General features: G+C 38.9%; 1 protein-coding gene and 1 non-coding gene across 2 annotated transcripts in view; one reads left to right on the top strand and one right to left on the bottom strand.

The window, feature by feature from the left end:
• SLC2A13 (solute carrier family 2 member 13) overlaps positions 1–26,988 on the bottom strand; it is a gene marked incomplete at its 5' end in the record, with an annotated part of 358,416 nt that overhangs the window by 200,143 nt on the left and 131,285 nt on the right.
• LOC114006062 (small nucleolar RNA SNORA67) lies at positions 25,554–25,694 on the top strand. The gene has a single exon (XR_003547830.1). It is a non-coding gene; the product is annotated as a small nucleolar RNA SNORA67 (small nucleolar RNA).

Raw genomic sequence — 26,988 nt, forward strand, 5'->3', positions numbered from 1 at the left:
CCCATGAACAGTAACAGTCATTTAACTAAGTCAGCTCCATGGCACAGCAGCAATGCACTACTCAGAGGAAGCTGAATCCCACATGACAATCATGGTTTGAGTCCCTGTCCAGGAAGCTTAAAACACACCAGGCATAAGCATAGATGCTCAGGGTCTGACAAGCTGGAGGACTGCAGTGGGGACATGACCAGATCCTGTGGAGGATCTCTCTGTTTTCTTTTTCTCTCCCTTGCTCACTTACGTGTACACCACTATATTATGGCTAAAGAACAAACAAAAAGAATCATGTAATTGACTGTATTGTTCTTTTTGCTATATCTGATAGAAAGCTCAGAATATAATAAGCAACAATCTTTACAAAGGGTTTATGCCTTTAGAGTCAATAACATAAAATCTACATGTTAGCTCCCCCCTGCCCCCAGCATGTTGGCTTTGTCTTCTCATTTTTACTTTCCCATATCGTTGTTTTTGTCTTAGTTCTGATTTTACAATTGACATTGCTGAGCGCATCTACTAGAGCTTCCTAAAATTATTTAGGGAATAAGATATAACCAAAGAAGCAAGCAAACAGATAATGTAGAACAGCTACAGGTATTTGACAATTTGAAAAACAAATTCATTAAATTACTAACTTCCATATATGCTTGTTCTACCAGTATGGCTTATAAGGGCTCAAACATGACTACTGAACAGAATTAAAGGATAATCTGGTGGCTTATAGTAAATATTTCCTTTAAATGTTTTTCACTTAATTTCTATTTCTTTTGGGACCAACAGTTGGTGTAAGGGCTATGTCACTTGACTCTCATGTAATTGACTATAGTTCGAGTCCCAGACCCAGTGGCTTAACCTAACACCGGGTGCATGTGTGTGCGTGTCCAAGATCCCGAGAGGAGAAAAAAGGAGAAGGGATTATGGTGTGGCCATCCCCCCAGGGGGTGATTTCTCGCTTTCTGTCTGTTTCTATCTTTCTGGTGAGCACATGTGCCCTATGGCAAAAACCTCTCCATAAAGAAAAAAATATACACACACACACACACACAATTTCTTTTAAGGCTTCACATTAATAAGTACTTTGAAATGTTGCCATCTTTGTCAAAAGGTACAGGAGGCTTTTAGTTTTTACCATCACGTCAGCATCCCTGAATGAATGAAAGGCTCTATACTGTCATTTCTTCTTGGCAGGGGGTCAATGCATAGTGTGGCTCCTCTCATTATCTTTTGACCCACTATATCACAGTCAATATGACCTACATGAGGAGTTTAGAGTAATGTACATGCCTACAAGAAAAAATGAAAATACTGTATATGTATAAAAACTTACCGTGGTGCCTTGTGAGGGTGTCATCTGATAAAACACAGTACATTCAAAGTTAACCGTGAAAACAAAGAGGTGAAAAGGTAGGTTCTCCACTGGGGAGCTCTCATTCACACCTCACCTCTCAACTGTCACCAATTAGAGTCAGGTGGCAGCAACACAGGAAGAGCACTGGTGGCCAATGCAGGGCAGGGAACACAGCCATAAAGCGAAAGCCCTTCTGTCAGGAAATACTCCCAGGATCCTACTGCCCAAGGATGCCATTTATGCAGATGATGGCTAATTAACATGACTCATCCATTATCCTGTATGTGCTGAAAAACTCGGTTATTTCACCAAGAAATCAAGCAATTAAGAGAGAACGAATTTATCTTCTCACCAAATCTGTTCATTATCTCACCAAATCTGCAATCTCCCTGTACCTTGACTCACTTACTGTGATTCTGACTGTTAGAAGGTCAACCTCTTTACTTCTTTATCCTTTTTTTTTTTTTTTTTTTTAGTTTGCTATAGGGTACGTGTACTCACTGAAGGAAAAAGGATGGGAGAGGGGAGAGAGAGCACACCCCCTACCCCAGGAGGATGGTAACACCACAATCCCTTCTCTTCCATTCTCTCTAGATTTTGGGTATGCATACACATACAGTTGGTATGTTTTTCAAACTACCGTGTCCAGGATTTGAACTGCACAGTCTCCCACGTGAGATCCAGTCACCTTAATCACCATACCACCAGCTGGCCCCTCTATGCCTGTGGAGCACTCTGCTTTTGTAATAATGATTCTTCTGTCCTTCCCAATGTCAGTTTCCCCATCTACTTCTATTTCCTAATAGCATATAATCTTAACATGGATTCATCCGTAGTAAAATAAAATGGAAAAATCAGCTTTTAATAAACTCACATCATTCTCCAATTCACAGCAAACTTTTCTATCCTAAGTTTACTGAAAAACTGTTCTAAAGGCCTTCTGTACCTTTTATGTCCACTTCCTTACCTCCTTTTTTCTATTTAAACATGTTCTAAGCAGACTTCCATTTCCACCATCTACTGAAATTGAACTTGCCAAGGCCCAACCACCTCCACATTGCAAATCCAATGATCAAACCTCTGTCATCTTACCTACATTATGAGCAACATTAGAAACAGTGGCTTTCTCCTTTTTTTTTGAAATACTGCCTTCATTGGCTTTCAGAAACGATTTTTCTGATTTTTCTTTTATATCACTGGATACTTCTGTTCAGTCCCATTTGCTGGATTCCTTTTCTGACCTTTAAACCATGGAATACTCCAGTCCAGATTCCTTCTCTTCTCACCATCTCACTCTGATCATACATTCCGCATGGATCTCCTCTAAACTCGTGACTCTCAAACTCACATTGCCAGGCCAGTCTCTCCTCTGACCACCATACTCATACACCCAGTCCTCACTCCATAACTCTATTTAAATGCACGATCAACATCCCAAATAGTACTGGCCAAAACACTACACTTGATTCCTCAGCAAACCTTCCTTTCAGCATCCCCCTTTTTGCTAAATAACAAAAACAATTCAACCAGCTGCTTAAGCTACCAGAGTCATCTTTTCCTCACATCTGTCACTTAAGTCTATCTACTTAAGACGGCTTTTTCTTCACAAGATTTACTACTGTCAGGAGTCAAATTATAGATTTTCTTGTTTTCTTGTTTATTTCCCTTAGTAGACACAAATTTGCACGCAGTTGGAGTCCTTGATTCTAATTTCTATCCCCAGAACTTGCATATTTGCTGAAAGAATTTTTCTACTTCAAACACTACATCTGCTTTCGATTTGAGGCATATTTCTATACCATTCTGTCTAATCTTTTCTAGGAACAGGGACAGTGGAAAAACATGCACCCTGGAATTAGATACACCTTGGTTTCTCTGGGAATTTGACCCACCACCACCACCATGACCATGACCACGACCACCGCTCTCTTCCTCATGGACATCTTCTCCTAGCACAGTAAGTAAGCACAAGCAAGTATTCTACAATGTCAATCTCTTTACACATACAATTTCACACTCACAACCAATACATGGGCATGTGCTGTCATTTTTGTTTTACAGAGGAAGTTTACAGAGATGAGAGAACTGAAAACTGGCAATAGAAAGAGCTTAGTTGCGAATCTCACTCCAAAGCCCTTCTTCTTAACCAGTGTATTATCCTGCAATCCCAGTTCAATAACTTGTACAAAGTTACCCACACAGTTATGATTAGTGCAAGCATACTCAAGGACATACCTGATCCCAATCCATGTTTTTTTACATTTTATAAAACACCGTCTGACACAAACTGAGTTATGTGTACACACATTGTCTGGTCAAGACATGAACACAATAGTTTATTTTGGTTCAAAGACCTTTTGAAATCCATCCATATTTTTTTCATAATATGCATTATTTATGAACTTTTTAGAGAACCCTTTAGTACTTGACTAAATTTTGCAAAAGTTCACATTGTTTATAAAAGTATTCGTAGTTTCTGCACTATTTTCTAGTACCTTGAGGCACTTAACTCAGAATCTGAATGGAAAAACTACAAAATTATAAGACTTATTCAAATTTAATTGAAGTATGATATTATACAGCAATTTACACAATTCTAGAAAAATGGCAATTATGTAAAATTACGAATATCACTGCATATCATTACCTGTTAGTTAACTGAGAAGTTTTACACCATAAGTTTGGATAAATAATTCTATTGCTCCCCTTTGGTATTTGCACTTTAAACAATTAATCAATCAATCAAATGTTTTGTGTGCAGTTTTATGTGTTATAACTGAACTACATATATAGCTCAATTTTACCTTAGTATTCAGAAATAATAAAGTCCACATAAGCATTGAAAGGCTTATATTCTTTCTCTTTAAGATTATACTTTTATGTCATATGACTAAATGCTCATTCTAAGCCTGTAGAGGCGTGAACTTCTTATTTACTATATGGTGATCATTTTAACAAATGCCTCTGGTTTAGGCAGACAGGCAACTCAGTTTTGGAGGGCAAATTTCATTTTGATAAACTCTATACTGTCTATTAAATCCTAACTTTAAAAAAATCAAGGGAAGGGGGAAAAAATCACTTCTGCCATTTGACTCATACTTTACTTTGCTAATTTGTAATGGAATAGGAAGAAAATAATGCTGAAGGAGGGAACAGAGAAAAATATCTATTCCCTAATAGTAAATCAGTAGATTATTTTAACTATCTACCTCCTTTCAAGACGACCTGTTTGTATTCTGAATTCCCATTCAAATATGTGTCCATGTGATAAGCTTTATTCAAATGAGTATTTGAACAATGCCTACACTTTTACATTTGTGCCACTAAATGTTAGTGGACATTTTCAACATTTTTCCACGACAAATCCCATTCGTTCTAATTGAAGCTTCCCATCTCCAGCTTTTCCTCGGCAAATAAAAGCAGTTCAAAGATTGCAGCCAAATGTAAGATTTCCCAGAGGGAATCTGAAAATAAGTTATAAGTATTCAAGTAAGCCACCTGTCTGGATGAAGACTTATTTATTTGATTAGAACAGCTTTCCCAACTTCAAACAACCCATGCACAGAACAGATGTGGCTCCTTAAATTCAACTGTTTTTATTTCACTTCCTATTCCCATGCATCACGAATGATACAGCAATTCTGAAGAGCTGAAGGATATAAATGTTCAATAATACAGATTTGTTTATGAAACTTGAGTTGTAAATAAATGTCAAGCCATATTGTTAAATTTGAATACTCTAAGTAGTTATGTGTACTAACAGCAGACTAGAAGTCCATTCTAACATAAGCGTCCAAACACAGTAAAGTGAGCACCAAAACAGTGATAACGCCATCCAGAAATATGAATCACAGAGGAGCACTATTAACATGGGACGTCAGCTTTGCTCAAGAGCTCCTTTTCTTGGCTTCTACTGGGCTAAAAACAGACTTTAAAATAGCTGCTTCGTGGGACCAGCAGTTAGCATAATGACTATGTTACTGGACTCCCATGTAGCCGACCATGGTGCAAGTCCCGGACCTGGTAGCTTAAAACTCATGCCAGGTGTGTGTGCGTGCATGCCCAAGGTCCTGAGAGGAGAATGGAGGAGAAGGGGTTGTGGTGTGGCTATCCCCCCTGGGGGGTGATTTCTCACTTTGTCTCTCTGTCTCTCTCTGTCTGTCTGGCAAACACGTGCCCTATGGCAAAAACTGCTCAAAAAAAAAAAAGAAAAGAAAAGAAAAATGAAAAAAAAAAATAGCTGCTTTGTTAAATAATTGCTACAGGTACCTATCACAATAGCACTAAAGCCAGGAACTGCCCCAGTAAACAACACCCAACTTTAGTGAGCACGCAGGTTATTTACCCTCTCTTTGTGCTACAGACTTATTTCTATTACTATTAAACATAATTTATCACCATAAAGAGTGCTCTCTATGAACTGGTAGGCTCAAAGATAAATTAGACATAGTCCTTGCCCTCAAGAAAGTTACATGTCTCTTATCAAAGCAGACTAGTAAGAGCCACAAGGGATGGGTTTATGACTGGAACTGAGAATGAACGGTACTGTAGCTGAGGCAGACCATCAATGAACACATTTATTAGCTCCAAGATTCATTTCAAGTTACAATGATTCACTTTGTTTTTCTTAAAAGATTTTATTTTACTAACTTTATTTTTAATTTGACCAGAGAGGGGCAGAATGAGAGGGAGAGAGACAGGGAAAGTGAGAAAGCAGCCCGCCAGGTCTAGAACCTGAACTGGCGTAGTCAGCCATGTGGGAGTCCAGTGTCCTTAACCACTATGCTACCTGCCAGCCCGACAATCACTAACGTTCATAAATTTATTTCTTGTGTTTCCTAATTTACAGTGTTTTAATTTTTTTTATCAGAAAAGTATCACTTGCACATGGAGGATCAAATTGACATACTTCATCAAGTATTTTACATACCATTTCTTCACTATATACTTCCTGCCTACCAGAACAAAAACTTCCACCATGCTAGACACTTAACGTCTCTTGAAGCTTTCTGATCTTCCCACTGGATAGAGGATGAAATCTACCTGCAGAAAAATCTCAATTACAATGTCATGCTCTAACCCTAATCTTAGGCCTGAGATTTCTTTCCCCAAAAATTACATTTAAAATAAACAAAAGAAAGCATGAAAATGTGTATTTTAAGCTAAGTGATTAGATTTCAAGGGGTTTGACATCTGTGGTAAAGAGTGAAGGTGAAAGGACTGAGAGAAGACAGGTAGAGTTCGTATTTATTCACTTCCTACTAGATTCAAGCTTTATGTAAATTATCTGTATTTCTAACTCAAATCTCTAATCTACCACTGGGCAGATTAGAAAATAAAGGTTTAGAGAGGCAAAGAAACTTTTCAAAGGTTAATACTTACCTAACTTCTGAGCCTCAAATATCCCTAATCTTTTCATATAGCAAACTGTTCCTCTAAATCCTTCAGTCACTGAATAAACAACAGAGCCAAATAGAACACTTCCTTCATGATTACAAAGATTATTTTGTTTCAATCTTCACCTTCTCAAGAAGAAAAAGCAGTGAAAAAAAACAGTGAAATGGGCCTCTCAAAAAATAGGAACAGCCTTTCTCTATTCCCAATGCATTAAAAATGGTTATTAAGTACTGTGGCTAGTTTTTAAGAAATATATCTTAAGTTATAAACTTGTTCCCTTCAATGCGACCTTAGAAGAAAGGTTACAAAATTATTTGAATGATGTTACAGCTCAAAATATATCTGACAATCCTTCAGAACCAACTCCAGAGCCACCAACACAGTCTGAATATTCTCCATGGTCACAAATCTGCATCCTTTGCAAATGCATTTGACTTTTGGCAGTTACGTCATCCTGAAGCAAGTCTTAATGATAAAATAGCATATTTGAGAAAAAGCATTTGAGACAAAAAAGAAGAGGTGCCTATAAATTAATAAGCTATGCCAAACTATTCTCAACCCAGGGCTTTGGCTCAGTCTTCATCCTTCCGATCTAACAGCCTCTCATCCAGAGGCGGCTTCCTTAAAAGCACCCCCTACCACTGTCTCCTTCCATCTACGTTTCTATCTTTCATAAACAAGTTCCTTTTCTTTAGAGGTCTTACTACTGGGAAATGCATGGAAAAGACATTGAATGATAAAGCGAGGAGATTGATGCCTCTGTATTGACTGACATGCATGGCATTCCCTTTTGAAAAAGCAATGGAAGTCAATGTAAAGTTATATGTAATCCAATGTAATATAAAGAAGATTATGATGATAATAAAAAAAATAAATAAAAAAAAAAAAGAGTAAGTAGGGACAGCGAGATGGCATGATGGTTAAGCAGCTAGATTTCAAATGGCCAACTGCACAGTTCAAGTCTCGGGCCCAGTACCTTTGCAAACGTGTGGGTATGTGGCGAGGAGAATAAAGAAGAAACTGCAGCTTAGTCATCCCCCTTGAGGAGTGTTTTCTCACTTTCCTTCCCTCCCTCCCCCTCATCATGAACTCACAAACCCAATAGGGAATCAAAAAGAAAAGAGGATTTAATGATTTTTTTTCATTAACATCTCCCCCACAACCTTGTAAGCTCTATATATAACTGTGTGTTTTTGTCACCACAGTATATCTGGCATCTAGAGCTGAAATATGCATTCAATACACTTTTGTTGAATGAGTGAATGTAATATATTGTCTTGTAACTGAAGAACTGCATCTCAGGGCAATTCTAATAACAGTAGAAATATTTTGAGCAACAAATGGCAACATCACTAAAACAGATGTTTCCCTAAATGAGAAACTAGGTCTACAGAAATCAGCTTTTGTGACAGCAGATGGCATGGTGGTTAAGGTGCTGGGCTCCTACATGGCTGACGGCGGTTCAAGTCCCAGATCCCACAGTTAGAAAATCATACCAAGCACATGTGTGTGTGTATGTGTGCTCAAAATCCAAAGAGGAAAAGGGAGGATAAGGAATTGTGACATGGTCACCCTCAAAGGGGGTGATTTCTCATTTTCCTTCTTTCTGTATTTCTTTGTCTCTCTTCCCTCCGGGGAGTGCACTTCTGACTCTCCTCTTTGATGAGTGGACTCGTCCTATGACAAAAACTGAATATAAAAAGAAATCAGTTTTTAATCTTAGAGTCATGCTATCTCTTTATTAAATTACTTATAAATTATAATAACAGAGAAACAAAATGCATTCTTCTATTTCTTCTATAAACAAAAGATTTATTAAAGGAAAAGGATATAGAGTAAATTTTTTTTCTTTCTTTCTTTTTTTTTTTTGGGGGGGGGGAGGTTTTTGCTATAGGACGCATACACTCATACACTTGCCAGACAGACAGAGACAGAAAGTGAGAAATCACCCCCCAGGGGGGATGGCCCATCTCAATCCCTTCTCCTCCATTCTCCTTTCGGGATCTTGGGTATGCACGCACATGTACCCGGTGTGAGTTTTAAGCCACAGGTCCAGGACTCGAACCATGGTTGACTACATGGGAGTCCAGTGACATAGCCATTAAGCTAACTGTGGTCCCAAGTTTTATTTTTAATTCAGCTTTTGTCTCTACCCAATTTCAAAATGTAAATTCCTGGTACTGAAACCATGCTACAATACTCTATGCTATGTGCTGAAAGTAATTAGTAGAAAATCATTAATAACTGTGACGGTTTAATGAAAATCCTAGATTATTAATTTCCAGTTGATATAGCCCATTCATTCATGTTTTTCTAGAAGCAATTATTTTTTAATCAAAACCATTTTTTGATGCTTTACATAAAGTATAGCCAATAGTTTCATTTTGTTAATTTTTTAAGTAGCTGATATCTTTGTTGACTAAAAATTGTGAGTATTCTACCAGGATTCAGAGATTTTTGCCAATATTTTTACAGCACCATAAATAGCAAAACAAACAGTCCTGAAGACAGATAGTTTTCTGTGTGCTCATTAACTGGCAGAGATTTGCTGTCATATATCTTTACAAAGATGGAAGAAGCAATCTATAGGAGGCCACCAGGGAAATCACTGAGAAGGAAGAGTTTGACAATGATTTTTAAGCCTCTCAAAAGCAGTAATATCATAACTAGCATACCGAATCTACCAATTTGCTTTTCTGACCTATACTTAAGTTACCTACATGTTTGGAGGGAGGGATATATGCAAGTTATTTTTATTCTAATAAGAATACATGGTTAATGTTGATAATCTGGGGAGTCCCCCAAAATGAACATACAGAGGAGAAACAATGTCAAAACTGTCTATTATTATGGTCTTGTCTTTCTCCCAGTGCTCTATTTTGTATACTGCTTGTCCTGCTGTTTCTCAGTGTGGCTGGTCTGACAGAATTCCCACAGCTTCCCTCTGATTCCTCACATCTGAACATGTCCACTTTCTTTTTTTGAAATTATCAGTTACCATTATTTGCCCTACATGATGCACATTACTACTGTCTACTTTAAAAAAAATGAAATAAAATTACTCATGGGAGGTAATAATGGTTAAGACAAATATTAAGGAACTGACCAGAATGTTTATTAGTACAGTGTGTCTCCTGATAGTTTCTGCAGAAGGTGGTAAAAAGACAGATGAAAGGTGGAAAGTGTTCTAGAAGCTAAGAAACAAGGTTAAGCATTCAGTGCTTAGCGGATAAGGACCTGTTTCCTATTACCAGATAGCACCTTCTCACTCTATCAGCATAAGAAGGGAAGCACAGGTCTCTCCCAAGCCTCTTTTCTAAGAGCCACACTAATCCTAGTCATTAGGACTCCACCTCTGTGACCTAATCATCCCATCTCCTAAATCCTATCATCTTGGAGGTTAGGCTTTCCACATAAATTTTGTTAGAGACACAAACATTCAGACTATTGGGAAATTTCTCTCAAAATACACATGGATATGACCCATGTCTGAATGCATGTTTACCCAACTCCAGCGATTTAACTAAGCCTCCAACTGAGTGATGTGCCTTCTGGCAGAATGGACCAGGGCACTACTTCTCAAACTGTCTGTGAGGGTGGACCGATTTTTTTTCTTTTTTTCTCCCCAGATTTCAAATTTTTTGCAGACTGATAATTCTGTTAAGTACAATAAAATGAATTACTAAAATAATGAAATGAAAACAAGATACACTGAATACAACATTTAAAAAATTAGAATAGATATTAACTGATTAGTTGTCACACAAGTTTTTAAGTGCTTATTCCCAACTTCTGTATCTAACCCTTAGCAGACCAGAAAAGAGGGACTTATGGATAGGCATCAAGTCTGAGAACCACATTTTTGCTCACAATGACCAAGCCAACCAATTCCAAAGAAAATACACTTTAAATACACTATCTATGGTGCTTAGCAACAGGCTATCAGTGTGAGCTTGCATGAGGCTTGGGCATTTAGTGTGGTCTTGGTCAGAGTTGTCACTTAGGCCTGCGAGATGGCTAAGTACTTCTTTGGGCTATCGAAAGGCAGGTTATTTACTAAAGATACAAGAATACAACAGCAACTGAGAGACAAATTTAAATATGGAGAGCTGATAACATCTTAAGCTTGACCATAAACTATATTTAACAACCTAGTTTCCCCTTTGGCACTTTTTAAACTATAACCTTTTGGTTTTAAGATAAACAGCCTTCCCTGGGCAAAGCATTAAGTAAAACCAAGTTGTCATACTCATCAAAAAGAAAACAAAACAAACAAAACTCTACAACTTCACACCAAGCCTAGGTTGCCATGAACAAAATATTAAAATGTCAAGTAAGATGCAATCTCTGCCTTCAGGATCTGCATGTAGACAAATATATTGACAATGGCAAAATAATGAAGTAATGGCTGTAACTGAGACAGGTATAAAGACCTTGGTAGTTCCATATACCACTTACTCCCAAATGTGTATCTCTAAGCCTGCCTCGTCCCCTGAACTGCAAACTCGCTCACCTAACTGTTTACTCAATCTCTTTACTCGGATGTCTAGAAGACATGTCAAACGAGATGTGTCAAAAGCAAACTCTTGATCTCCTTCTCTAAAGTAAGAACAAAAATCTGTCTCTCTCAATTACTGACTGCCTCATCCTTAGAGATGCTGAGGCCATCAACTCTAACTTTGGAAATCAAGAGTACATAGATGTTATCAGTGATCATGAACTTTATATACTTATAATTTTTTTAAATTAAGACACAGTTTAAAAGCTGACAAAGGGGGAAAACAGGTTGCTGAATTTACAGTCTCTCATCTCCAGGTATTTAATTAAAAAAAAAACTTTAGGTATCTTGGAGTCCTCTTTTTCTTATACCTTACACCCAGTGCATCAGTAAATATACTGTCCCACTTCTGCCATCCCCCACAGCAGTCACCAAGACCTGCACCACCGGTCACCTCTTTCCTGGATTATCCAGTAGCTTCTGGCTTAAGGGGACCTGACTACCACCATCTCATACCAGTCATCTCTGAGTATAGGAGACAACTGAGCCTTTAGAAACATAAACCTAAGTCTGCTCATAATCCTTCATTATGTAATGAAGACCTAAATCCTTACTGTCCAACATAAGGTTGTGGGGTTTTTTTGTTTTTGTTTGTTTTGTTTTTGCCATAGGGTGAGGGTGCTAGCCAGAGAAACAGTGAGAGGGAAAGTGAGGAATCACCCTCCGGGAGGATGACCACCCACAATTCCTTCTCCTTCTAGGACTTTGGGTACAAACACACAAATGCGCTCAGCATGATTCTCAAGTCACCAGGAAGGGTCTTGAACTGCAGTCAGCCATGTGGTAGTCCAGAGTCTTAACCACCATGCTGCTGATTTGGATTCTGTTCTGCATCTGTAATCTGCCTGCAGACAGACTGCTGGTCTCTATAGGACATGGTGATGTGGTTTCTGAACTAGAGAAGGTTCCAAGAACTGAGAGAATGAGTTGTATAGAAACCTTCCTGCAATGTTTCCTTTTCTGCAACACCTGTAACCCCTGACCATTGTGCCTACCCTCCTCCAAACCAGAAACCAATAAACCCTCCGGACACTTCCCCAAGTCAGAGCCCAGATTTTGGACTCTGAACTCCTCTGGGTCCACCGGAGTACCAAACCCGAGTCTCCTACTCTGAGTGGCACTTGGTTTCTTGGCAGTCTGTGTCTGCAACACTTCGCGCTGGCCCCAGTCCCTACATAATTTGCTCTGCTGACTTTGTCCTCCTGAATCTTTCCAGGTCATTCTGCATAAGCCACAAGGGCCTGCATATGTTCATGGCTCACTCTCTTCAGTTAATTTGCATCTTTGGAAACACATGCTACTTCTCTAATCTTCCTGGATCAACCTGTAAAAAAAATGCAACCCTCTTGCCCCACTATATCGACCATCCTTGACTGGCTCATTAGGTTTTACTTTCTATTACCATTACCCATTAACCTTTATCACCACTGTCATTCAAATGCTAATGCGTTCATTGGTCACCTCTCCCAACTAGAAACTTTTTAGAAGCTTATTTCCTGAGTGATTAGGAGAAAGTGGAGGCGGGAAGACACCTCCAATAGAGTCCTCACACTGTGACCCTCTCCCCAGTCCTGCAGCCTGCCAGGATTAGAAGCGTACCCAGCCTGCTCTCATGTAGACCCAGGACACAAATGCAGACCTTCCATGGTGGCTCAAGCAACAAGCAGTGGCACCGCTGCTGAGGCTGGGCCTAGAAATAACATTCCTTTGTTTACTGCCAAATCCACAGTGCCCAAAACTGTGCTCAGTATGTAACAGGTATTCAGTAAATATTTTCTGAATGAATCACTAAAGATGGATGCCTTGCTCAGGCTGCTTCTGGAGAAGATGAGGGAAGGGGAAGGAGTTTCACAATGTAGATGACTCTGAAACTAGGTCTTGAGAGAAGATTCAAGCTTGTCTGACATGAAAGGACTAAAAATATCACTGCCATATGCACGACTTTATTCTCACAACATCTTCCAGCATAAGAATACATGGTAGGGAAGACTTAACGTTCTAACTGAGAGATTCTCCTGCAAAAAATTAATTCCCATGATCCTGAAGATCAGGGTAGAAATGAACAATACAAACTACCACAGATGTCAGAAATTTTTACAGATGATACTGTGAAATACATCAAGCTTCTAAATAATGTAAATGTGCTCCCAGGAATCTGTTTATTGTTGACTCAACACTTTTTTTGGTTTGTTTTTGGCCACAAGATTTCAGCTTCACTCTCCTAGAGTTTTCCCTGACACAACTAAAGCTGTGAGTATGAAAAGAAAGCCAATGAGGAAAAAATATTTGTCAACGTTTAGGGCTTTTTTTCTTGTTAGAGAGATTTTTGCTATAGGTTGTGTGTGTTTACCAGAGACACCGGGAAACAGAAAGTAAGAAATCACCCCCTGGGTGGGATAGCAATGCTGCAATTCCTTCTCCATTCTCCTCTTGGGATTTTGGGCATGCACGCACACACGCGCCCAGCATGAGTTTCAAGCCTCCAGGTCCAGGACTCAAACCAGTCAGCCATGTGGGAGTCCAGCACCTTAACCACTACACCACCTGCTGGCCCCAGGGCTTCTTTCTTTTATATGGAGTTCTACTATGCTGCATCAATTCCAGCAGCAATGATCAAGGGTTTTGGACTCATGTGTCTCATGATCAACTACCTGCTTTCACTCTCTGAAATGGCTGCATAATACTTATTAACTTGTATGTCGTTTTCGTCCCATTAGAAAGCGAGTTCCTTCTAACAGAACAGGGACTTACTGTCTTCTTACAGTATGCCTGGTATTAGAGAAGTGCCAAACACATAGAGCGCCTAACAAAGCTCAATGAATGAATGAAATTCAAATAGTAAGTAAAAAGAGTATTTTACACAAGATCTTAGGCTTTAGTTTCTAGGACCTTTTTCAGCAGCACATTTTTCTCTGAGAGTTCTTCTACTTACCAACGTTTACCAAAAGTACAAATAGGCTCACGCCCACACTTGTATTTCTAGTCTTATCATATTTTGGAAATAGTATCTTGACACACACCAGAGAAGCATGAAGTCTGGGAAGTGGCTCCTCTGATGGCACAGTGCTAGGAGAAAGAGGGCAAAAGAAGACAAAGGAATTCCCTTGTACCTAATGTCCCTGCCTCCCAAGTGACACTGGGAGGAGCCTTCCACCGCCCTCTAATGGCAGCTAGGTTTAGGAATGCTTCAATATATTAATATTCATAAATTAATTTATGCATTATTACTATTATCATGATTTAAAAGCTTGAGGCAATGCCAATGGTGTCTATGATAAAAGCCCGAGTGAGAGCCAAAGTACTGGAACTTTTCAAACCTCCAAACTGAGACAAACACAGACTAAAATTAGTCACAATTGCCTGAGATTCACAAACCAAGGCATCGAGGCCCAAGATGTCTCTCATTTTTCAACAACCCCACATCCATGCCTCCTTCCAAACTTCTGCTGCTTACTCTCAATGTTCACTCATTCATTTACACATTTATTTCATTATATGATTCATAAGCAGCTACTGGCATCTCCAAAGAATGTTTTCTGTATTTTTAACATGGTAAAATCATAAAGGAACTCCAACCCCAAGAACCACTGCAGGTCATTATCCAGTCAGTAGCCGGATGGAACCCTCTTTCTCCCCCCCGGTTTAGGTTTCCAGAGGCTATGTCAGCCCCTTACAGGCTTTGTGACCTGGAAGCACTATAGCACCTCACCACTGCTTTTCTAGACCTTATGAAGGCCCTTCTCCTCTCCCCACCCCACCCCACATGAGTCAGCCCTGAGCAAAGTCAAGGATCTTGTCATTGCTCAGGCACTGGAGCCAGACCAGCCAGACATCCAGGAAACTCAGTGGTGGCCAATGTTTTGGAATGGGCTGCAATCTCTGACAATGTTTTCTCTACCCCTTTTTCAGCTTTGAGGTCGTAGACTCTACCTTACTCAGATCTTAAGCATAATCAATGTCAAAGAGTAAACAGGATACGTGGGAGAATATCTGAGTTCAAGTCAGGATATGTCAGCTATAAGCAATGGTAACTTTTCATTTTTCCATCACAAACAAAAATAAACCAGTATGCTATCTCCGTTTCATTAAACACACACACACACTCTCACAGTAAGAACATATTCAGGGCTAGCAGGTGGTGTGGTGGTTAAGGTGGCTGAGTCCCACATAGCAAACTTTGCAGTTCAAGTCTCAGACCAACCAGCTTAAAAAATATCCCAGTGTGTGTACATTGATGCCCAAAATCCCAAGAGAGAAGGGTCTGTGGCATGACCATCTTCCCCAGGCAGTGATTTTTTCACCTCTCTTTTTATAAATCTTTCTGGCAAGTTCATGCACCCTACAACAAAAACTAAAAGCACAAACACTCTACAGCAAGAACTTACAAAATAAAGTGTGTATGTGTGTGTACATACACACATACACACACATATACACACATACATATGCATATATATCATAAAATAAGAGGGACAACACTTTCAAGGAAAGAACATGAAAAAATAACACACACGAAAAAATAACAGGATGGTGAGTGGGGCTTTTTTTATTGCCCTGAATTGATGCTGTCAATAGGATCCAAAGTCGTGAAAGAGGCAATTAAATAGCTGCTATTCTTCTCTTTTTTGAAAAAAATTGTCACTGGGGTGTGTGTGCTCTCACAGGGTGAGAGAGAGAGAAAACATTCATCAATGGTCAAGCCACAGTTTTTTCCCTCCATTTCTCCACCCCATCAGGATTTGGGACATGCAAGCACACGCGCCTGGTGTGTTTTTCAAGTTCCCAAGGCCAGGACTCAAACTGCAATCAGTCATGTGGGATCCAGTCCCCTAAGTACGGTGCTAACTACTGCACTACAGAGCTGGCTCACGTAACCTCTGTCCTAAAGAGAGAGCGCTTATCTGAAAAGACGGGATGCTTCTCACATGCCCTGTCATTAAGTTAGGGATCAAGAAAATCATCCATAAAGTTGGAGGGGACCTACATGACTGGAAGAAAGCAGTACCTCAGAGCCTAGCTGCAAGTGCTTTCATGAGGGACACTTTCTGAGCTGCCTCTAGAGTCTAGTTAACTAGGAAAGAAAAACAAGCTATGATGGCAGCGGGAGCAGAGGTGGGAAACAAATGGGCAGGAGAAGGGTGGGATGGGGAGTAGCCCGAACAACTATGATTTGGCAGCATGATAATATTACTTTAGGCCCATCTGAGATAAAGGAAATAAATTTAACTCGGATATGCAACGGAAGTTTTAAAGAAAATGAGCTTATAAAAAAATGGGGAGCATGAGCCAGATGCACATGGCTGACCACAGTTCAAATCCCTGCCCTGGCAGCTTTGAAAACAACTCAGGGGTGTGTGTGCATGTGTGTCCAAAATCCTGACAGGATAAAGAAATAGAGAAGGAATTACAGCAAGCACATCCCAGTGAAGAGATGCTTTCCTCCTTTCTTCCTTTCTTTGGTGAGCACATGCACCTTCTGATGATTAAAAAAAAAAAAAAAAAAAAAAAGAAAAGAAAGAAAAATTTTTAAATGGATAGTAGAATTTGAGAACTCTGGGACCAGCAGTTGGTGTAATGGCTAGGTCGCTGGACTCCCATGTAGTCAACTGTGGTTCGAGTCCTAGACCTGGTGGCTTAAACTCATGCTGGGCGCATGTGCATGTGTGCCCAAGGCCCCAAGAGAAAAATGGGGGGGGGGGGAATGTGGCATGGCCATCCCCACTGGGAGGTGATTTCTGTTTCTGTCTTTCTAGTGAGCACATGCGCCCTATAGCAAAAATATCTCCAAAAAAACCAAAAAACAAACAAAAAAAAACACAAACAAAAAAAAAACAAAGAATTTAAGAACTCTGCTCCCAATGAGAAATAGTAGATAGCTCTACAAAGCACAATTGGATGTGGTGAGTAGAGGGGAAAAAAGTCTTTCATGGTTGAACTTCATGAAGTTTATAGTATATAATCAAAACTTAGTTTTCTAGGCTGACTGTAAATCAAAGAAAACTTCTGGCCCAGCCACAGTGGCATGCAGAAACAACATGTGTGGAAGGCTGGAGGCCACATGGGAGGCCCAGGTTTCGCTCCCAGACCAACCTGAACTCACAGGGCGTAGCTGTGCCTTCCTGTAATCCTAGCTCATTAGGACGCTTATGTAGTAGCATACTGTCAAAAATGCCCATTTTCCCTTACCCTCTTTCTCAAAAAATAAGAAGAGGAAAAGAAGACATCTCTATGGGCTAGCACAAGTCCTTCAACTGACACAGGAGAGTACTGATCTAGTCTAAGCTTTCATTTCACAAACAAAGAAAATGATTTTAGGGCACACTTATGAAGCCATGTGGTTACGCTATGTTTTCTAGCCTAATTCCATTTTTCACTCTGAATCTTCCATGGGTAACAACCATTCTCTCTGATGGGTGTTAGCCTGATTATCAAACTCAATACTGGCAGGAGAAAAGTATCATCTTTAATAGAGTTGGTAGGAAGAAAGATATTAGCAGCTGCACTCCGTATTTCACTGGTCGCAGACATTTTCTATCACCCACTCTTCACCTTTCTTTCCATTTTTCTCTTGCTCTCTTTTTGCCCTTTCCCCCATCACTCCCTTCCTTCCTCTCCATCTCTTCCCCTAGGGTCAATTATGGTGACAGTCAAGAATGAAGAGACATCACTTTAAATTCCTGTCATCCAAAAACCTCCGAGTACCAATATTTTCTAATAAGACATCTTAGTAGTAGTGTTATGAACCGAATAAGGGTCATCACAGTTTATATTTGGGACTGCCAAAATTAACCAGAAATAGTAAATGGCAATAAAAATATAATACATAAAAGTATAAATTCATATTTGGTACTTTAAAAATATGCTAAACCTGGTACCAGATTTCCACTAATTTCTCATAAAGAATTCTTGGGGCTGGATTGCTGTTTTTTATTTCCTTAACCAAAATAAAATGTATCACTTAGCTCACAAATATTTTTCAATTTGCTAATCTAAAAGTTTAAAATTTGCAGGTAAGAATATAATATATACATATGAATATATGTAATATAGTTATAGTATAATTGCCCTCCTTAAGTAAAAAAAAAACCTTAAGATATATATTATTTTACAATTATTTAGTATTTAGGCATCTTTATAGTAACAAAGATCTTAATTCTCAAATATAAAATAGAATCTATTTCATCTCTTTACCCAGTAACTATCATTTCAAGATGTATATCAACAGCACTGACTATTCAAGAACTATTACAACTGATAAAAAAAATTCCCAATAATTTGGCTTTAATATTTTATCATCACTATTCAACTTTTCATGTTCTTTTATGATTATGCTTTTTGAGACGCTAATAAACATAAAAGGCAACCTTTTAGTACAAACTGGGAAGAGAAACAATGCAATTTGGGTACCATTTCTCAGATGCTGTTGGAGAGATGCAGAGCAAGTCCCCGATGGCTTACTTCTGCATCCTCCATGTGTGAGCCAGTTGCTAGGAAACGTGCAGACAGGGATTCAGTATTAGGTTTGCAGAACAATGAGCTGGCTGAATAGTCATCTGAATACTAACACATAACCTTCATAAACTGTGGTCTACCTTAGGAGGCTGAAGATTACAGGGGATGCTTTTCCAGCAAAACATTTTGATGAACTTAGGTCCCAGTTTTTAACTTTAATAAAGGGATTCTGGTATCCACTGAAACAATAATTAACAGCTCTGCATGCCTTAAAGTCTTTTTGTTTGTTTGTTTTAGCCAGAAGTCATACTCATCTTGATATCAGTTACAGATGATTAACATTAGTATCGCTGCTTCAAGCTGTATTTTTGTATTGCCACAAACATATTCATGTGTATACATGCACATGTGTGCCTTCATACATACAAAAGATAGAAAAGGGAAAACACACACACATCATGATCACTAGAATAAAATACTTGTTGCAAAATTACCAGAAAAGAGAGATGAAATAACTTAAGGCAAACACACACACTTTCTCACATGACACACACACACGCATGTATGAGCACACATACTCACACACATCCCATGCATTTCTTAGCCCTTGGCCTCTTGGTCTGCCTGGACATAATAAAAAGAAAAAGAGTCACAGAGGGGGCGTCAGGAAACATAGGATCTATGAATTTACTGTGTGACTCAGAAAATATCTTAACTTCTCAGGGAATCAATTCCTCATCTGAGAATAAATGAATACAGTCACGGATATTAAAATACAAGAACATTCAAAGTCCCTTATATAAAATGGAGTACTATTTGTACATAACCTATATGCCTCCTCCCGTATACTTTAAATAATTCCTAGCATACTTATACCCTTATACTTAAAACAACATATATGCTATGTAAACAGTTGTTATACTATATGTTTAATTTATATTTTTTGTTATACTTTTTATTTCTAAGTAGTTCTGATCTTTGGATACACAAACCAATGTAAGTGGCCAGCTATACTACCACCAGAGATTCTAAGAGGCTGGGATGTGATGATGCTTATGCAAGCATCTGAAAACAGTGCAGCCCCACACAGGAGAAATGATACCATTATCTTATCTATAAAACACCATTTCAACGATTAGGAAGATGAACAATACTCAGTATTTGAAAATTAAAAATTAATCTGATTAAAAGACATTAATGAATGAGAGTTTTTCCCCAACAAATTCATATGTAAATTAGACCACTATATTAACATTAAAACACTTGGTTTGCGTTAACTGATGTGGGAAAGCACTGTGATTAAAAACAAATCACCAGGGACCAGCAGTTAGCCTAATGGCTATGTCGCTGGACTCCCATGTAGTTGACCACGGTTCGAGTCCTGGGCCCGGTGGCTTAAACTCACTCCAGGTGCATGTGCATGTGTGCCCAAGATCCCAAGAGGAGAATGGAGGAGATGGGATTGCGGCGTGGCCATCCCCCCTGGGGGGTGATTTCTCACTCTCTTTCTCTCCCTCTCTCTGTCTTTCTGATGAGCACACACGCCCTCTAGTAAAAACCTGTCCAAAAGGAAAAAAAGAAAGAAAAGAAAGGAAAAACAAATCACCAGGGACCAGCAGTTAGCGTAATGGCTATGTCGCTGGACTCCTATATAGTCGACCACGGTTTGAGTCCTGGACCCAGTGGCTTAAACTCACGCTGGGCACGTGTGTGTGCATGCCCAAGGTTTCAAGAGGAGAATGGAGGAGAAGGGATTCCCTGGGGAGGGGGTAATTTCTCTCTGTCTGTGTCTTTCTTTCTGGCAAGCACACGTGCCCTATAGCAAAAACCTCTCCAAGAAAAAGGAAAAGAAAATCACAAAAAGAATTTACATTGTTCATGTAAATCATCCTAAGATAACCTAAGCCATTTATATAAAATTTTCCAAATTTTTAAATAATTATCAGGGGAACATGTACTCCTTCAGAGAATCAAAGGGGCAAAAAAAGAAAAAGTGGAAAAGCATATCCCAGTGGAGTATGGTCATGCTGAAATCCTTTCTCCTCCATTTTTCTCCATCCTATTTGGGCTTTTCCCCACACACATATGTGCACCCAGCATATTTTCCAAAGTTCCAGAGCCAGAACTTGAGTTGTGGTTTGCCATGTGGGATCCAGCTTATTTGAACAGCAGGCCATGGGGCTGGCCCCAATACCTTCAGATACTTACAAGTACAAAAGCATATCATACTGTCAAAGATGTAAAAGTAAGTATACATATATATATGGGCTATCTTAAAAATCATCCTCCTTTTCCATGCCAAAAATAGGATGGCCATCACTTCCACATTTCAAAAATTAAACTTACAAGCTGTAAAGTCTGTGAACTTCACTAAATTCAAGTTGAAACTGAATTTACATGAAGCTTATTGGATCTTTAATCTCAATGCCCAATGCACATACCCAGGAGTGTCAAGCACCTGGGAATCCACATGCATTTGTTTTTCCGGGATTTTGTAACAAAGTGTCACTGACTAACAGCTCAAACAAGAGAAATGGACTTTCTCTCAGTTCTGGAGGCTAAGGTCAAAGAGTGGGTAGGTTCGGTTTCTCCAGAGCCTTCTTTTCCTTGCCTGCAGATGGCCGCCTCCCCATACACCCACATGGTCTTTCCGCTGTCCATCCCTAGTTTCTTCCTCTTTTGGAAGGACACCAGTCATAGCAGATTGGAGCTCACTCATATGACCTCATTCAACCGTAATTACCTTTTTAAAGGCCCTCTCTCCAAACGCAGTCACATTCTATGCCACTGGCAGGGGGCAGGTTAGGAATTCAACACATGAATCTGCAGGGAACCACAATTCAGTCCATAAAACTCTGCTTGCTATGTGACACCAAGGCAATACTACAGTAAAACAGGATGACCACCCAGCTAGTTCCGTGTAGGCTTCAAGGCATTCCCCAATGTCCAAACGCTCCAGGCCCTTGACTAGAAGAAATGGTAAGGGAGGCATGGACACTCAGGAGAATTATGTTCATACACATAGATATCCATGAGGCTGAGAAAACAGAAGGCTCTTGGACTCAGAAATGAAAAAGATAAAAACTGGTATAGTCAACTGTTTTCAAAAATTTTCCTCATCTCTATCTGCTGACTTTGGCATTTACTCAATCTGGGTCTTCAATTAAAAAAAAAAAAAAACTGTACTGCCCCAGACCCATACTGGCCACAACTACTGAGGACGATACAAATATGGCCATTATGTAATGATTTTGCAGATTTTTCTTAAAGGAAGCTAAAAAAAATCATTAAAAGTACTTTCTAAATATTTCTAAAATTGATTTATAATAAAATTCAGCTGAACATGTGCATTTCTTACCCTACTTGGTATAATCTTATCAAAGAATTGCCTTACACAAAAACATTAGATTCCTAGTTTTACCATTCCCAAATATAGTCTAATTTCATCTTCCTGATGGCTCTGTGGTAGAGAAGGCAGAAAAAGATAAGGAAAATAAAACTCTGTAAGGTTAAACAACTTGCACAAGGTCACAAACTTAATAACTGAGCAGATGTGAATGAGAAGGCAGGTCTTCTGACGTCTAACTCAGCACTCTTTATTCTGGGACTTAATGACATTCAAAGTACTAAAGTGACAATCTTGCAAAAGTCACTTACATAGCACTACTGGGATGTAAAAGTCCATAAATAAAATTACATCCATTGAAATTCTGCAAATGACCACAAAGTGAATTTAATCCAAAGTAGAAATACTGATCAATTCTTCAATAAACATTCATAAGATAGCAATTATCCCAATGAAAATTTTAGAAGTGGTATTTTTGCCAGGACTTTAATTTTCTAGGCTAACTAATTGGATTAACACAATAAAAATTCAAACCAAACAAAATAATTCCCATAATTAATAATATGAAACAAAATTTAAACTTGCAACTGGATGACCTTATTGATCATCCTATGTATTTTCACTAGGCTATTTCCTTAGCTCACAACTAAAAATAAGGAAACTAAGTGAATCATTGGACAAGACTTTAAATGATCAGGTTAAAGAAACCAGGCTTATTTATCATGGAGAGAAAGCCAACTATCCAAACATCAACTACAGTAACAACCTGTTATACCAAGAACTTATCATGCAATGGGTAAAGTCTTTGGGAGTCATGTCTCACTCAACACTCTCAACAATTAAGTATTATTTCATACCGGTTTTACAAATGAAGACAGCAACAGTGAGGTTAAGCCATGTATCCAACAACCCACATCCAGAATATCCCAAAGCCACAACTGACACCCAGTCTGTCTGCTTCCAAAGCCTGTACTGCCTATCCTTGACTCTACTACCCTGACCCCAAGCACAGAGAGTAACAAGATAATGTTTATCATAAGTGAAAAAGGACCAAGAAATGGGTCCAAATAACAACAAAGGTAAATAAATTTTTAAAATAATAAAAACTGTTAAACATAAAATGAATCAATGAGGTTATGGAAATTTCTTCTGAGAAACTTAAGAACAGGAGCAAATTATCTTCATTCATCCATTCTTTTATGTAATCTTAGCTAACTGGGAGACTAAGGGAGAAGGATCATTATATGGAAAGACTCTGTGAAGTCAACTACTCTCTTTTCACCTCTGTCCTTTTCTTTTTCTCTCTCTCATTTAAGATAGGAGGGAATAAAGGCATATCTCTTATGAGCCAAAATTGTGTGGGCCAAATCTGTAACTTTTTGATAGGCTTTATCTGAGAAGAAAACATACCATTTAAAAAAAAAAATGAAGGAGAATTTTAAGGTACGTGAATTAAATCTTGATATTAAAGAAATGAAAAACAGTAAGTTGTAATACTTGAGAAATTTGTTCTCTCGATAGATAGAAAGATAGATAAAGATATTGAGCTTTAAGCATAATACAAAAATAGAGATTCAAGTTACAGGATTGTTGGGGATCAAAAAAATGATCCAAGGTAGACTTCAGAAGCAAAATTTCTCTCTAACATTCTCCTGCCCTCCCATCTCTTACCACTCATTTCCCCATGAGGCAAGCCATAAAAATAAGAATTTTACCCCCACACTGGGAGACTAAGGGAGAAGGATCATTATATGGAAAGACTCTGTGAAGTCAACTACTCTCTCTTTTCACCTCTGTCCTTTTCTTTTTCTCTCTCTCATTTAAGATAGGAGGGAATAAAGGCATATCTCTTATGAGCCAAAATTGTGTGGGCCAAATCTGTAACTTTTTGATAGGCTTTATCTGAGAAGAAAACATACCATTTAAAAAAAAAATGAAGGAGAATTTTAAGGTACGTGAATTAAATCTTGATATTAAAGAAATGAAAAACAGTAAGTTGTAATACTTGAGAAATTTGTTCTCTCGATAGATAGAAAGATAGATAAAGATATTGAGCTTTAAGCATAATACAAAAATAGAGATTCAAGTTACAGGATTGTTGGGGATCAAAAAAATGATCCAAGGTAGACTTCAGAAGCAAAATTTCTCTCTAACATTCTCCTGCCCTCCCATCTCTTACCACTCATTTCCCCATGAGGCAAGCCATAAAAATAAGAATTTTCCCCCCACAACTAGGCATAGAAAACCAGAATTCCTTTTCCCTAAAGCTAGCTATAAAACCTAAAAATATTTCTTTTTTCCTGCCTATCTCTATAAGAGCTGGTCATAAAGAAATTCTCTGGCCTACTTTGTCTGGTCCTAGAACACATGATTTTCATTCCAGAGGAGTTTTGCTCCCTACCTGGGAGGGAAGAATGCTGCACAGAACGACCGAGAACAATCTAAACAGGGCTTGCCAGCTTTCCCTCCACAGTCTGTCTCTATCATCTCATTCCCTTTTTATCTAATATCGTTGATACATGACTATGTCTACTTCACCAAACCTAAGCATTGGATCAGGTAGCTTCCCCTGTGTGTGTGTGTGTGTGTGTGTGTGTGTGTGTGTGAGAGAGAGAGAGAGAGAGAGAGAGAGAGCAAGAGAGAGACAACACTCTCAACAGGGACCTGACAGCCTTTAGCCAGCCTTGGATTATGGACAAGCATGTGCCTTGCACACTCAGGAAGGTCTCCAAACTTGCCTCATAGAGTAGGTGTGACAGGTGTGTCACCATCAGACTCCATAGCCTGTATCTTTAGCTCTTGAATCTGAAGGCGCCCATGTACATCAACACATGCTAAAATAAATCTCCATGCCTTTTATCATATTAGTCGGCCTATTGCCAGTAATCGGGAACCTCAGCGAGGAAGGGATTTTCTTTCCTCTCTACGTTAGCCAAAGAATCTGATGACCACCTACATCAGAGTATCTCTTCTGTAAGGACATGGAGTGATTTAGATCTCAGGTTTCAATACCAAGAAAACCTTCATTTCTCCTCAAACAGCTCATAAATTTTTATCAAATGAGCATCATAGACGTAAGAACTGATTATGTCTTTTCTATGGCTGTTAACATTTTTTTAATACAGTAATACTTTAATTCACCTGTATCTACCGTACTACACACACATAAGCAAATTAAAAGAGGTTTGTAGAAGTACATAGTACATAAAGTAAATGCAAATAACACAAGTGAGTGATGAAAGACCAGAGGCAGTGGTTCTTGCTTAAGTCCTATGGTTGAGGGCCCAAGAGTATTAGCAATACATATAGAAGAAACATGAAAATGATGAGACCTTTTAACAGGATTACATAAGGTTTTAGATAGGAAGGTCATTATAGAATATGATGTTAGTGACAATCCTATTCTTTTACATGAAGTATGTATTTAGTCACTCAAGGTATCAGCTAGTATGCTCTTCCAAGGTGATCCTTTTCCCCAGGGGCTAACTAGTAACCTCAAACCTCCAGAAATATAGCAAGCTGGGATAATATCCAGCAGGCCTAAGATCTTTGTAGATAAGGGGACATTTCCTTTTGGCCTTTGACTGCCTACATGGACATCTAAATAACTACAGGACAGAACATGTCGTGCTGTCTCGCCACCAGCATGCTGAAGTTGTCCTCTTGCTTGATGCAGGCTAGAAGCACTGATGGCAGCAGGATGCTTTGGTCATCAACCATTGCTGCGCCACTCACAGGGAAAACTATATACACAGAATCAGTCATGGTAGATATTTTGACCACAAAGGTGTGGCTATCAACAGACTGAGAGAAGACAGGAGGACATTTTCAGACATGAACTTTCTACAGCTCATCCCTAAGAACATGCAATTAACGCTGTGAGCCTCTTCTGAGAGGACCCTCAGCCCCTGCCAGGGTCCAACTTTGGAACTAAGGAGGAACTGGAGCAGGAAGAGAAGGAAGCCCAGGAACAGACACTTTGGTCATATTTATCTTTTTTTTGTTAAATGAATGAACACTTTTTTTTGTTTTTGTGACAGATTTTTGTTATAGGGCATGTACACTCACCAGAGAAACTGAGAGACACAGAGAGAGACAGAAAGTGAGAAATCATCCCCCAGGGGCATGGCCACACCATAGTCCCTTCTCCTCCATTCTCTGGGGATTTGGGGCACGCATTCAAACATGCCCAGACTGAGTTTTAAACCACTGAGTCAGGACTCAAACCGTGATCACCTATGTGGGAGACCAGAGACAAACCATTACACCATCTGCTGGTCCCTGAATGTCAGTTTTTGAGACAAAATTAAAAAAAAATGTTACAGAGAGCATCAATCTAACCCAAAAGTATGTGCTAATGTCTGTAGTTCACTAAAATGCTCTTATTAAGATAAAATTTTATTATTATATTATGCTGAACAAGTCCTGCTCTTGAGGCTAGAAATAAAACATAGAAATTTGTTAATTATGCACAATATTTTTGCATTGTTCTATATCTTGAGTCTATAGAGATTTATGTCCTTATGTAGTTTAAATTTAGTAAATATTGTATTATATGTAGACAGAAATAAGATATTTCCAAGGTTTGTTATATATACAACCTGCATGCTAAATTTTCAGAAAACTATACTTAATAACAAAAAAACAAAAACAAAAAAACAAACAAAAAAACAGGTAAATGTTTAGGAGAAAATAGAAATCTTGTTCACAGCAGGATCAGCAGATGGTGAAATGGTGATGGCAATGGACCCCCATGTAATCAACTACGGTTAGAGTCCAGGACCTGGTGGCTTAAAACACGCCGGGTGCATGTACATGTGTGCCCAAAATCCCAGGAGGAGAATGGAGAAGAAGATATTGCGGCATGGCCATCCCCCTGGGGGAAGAGAG

The sequence above is a fragment of the Tupaia chinensis genome, unplaced genomic scaffold (assembly GCF_000334495.1).
Source record: "Tupaia chinensis unplaced genomic scaffold, TupChi_1.0 Scaffold145519_1, whole genome shotgun sequence".
NCBI classification, from domain to species: domain Eukaryota; kingdom Metazoa; phylum Chordata; class Mammalia; order Scandentia; family Tupaiidae; genus Tupaia; species Tupaia belangeri.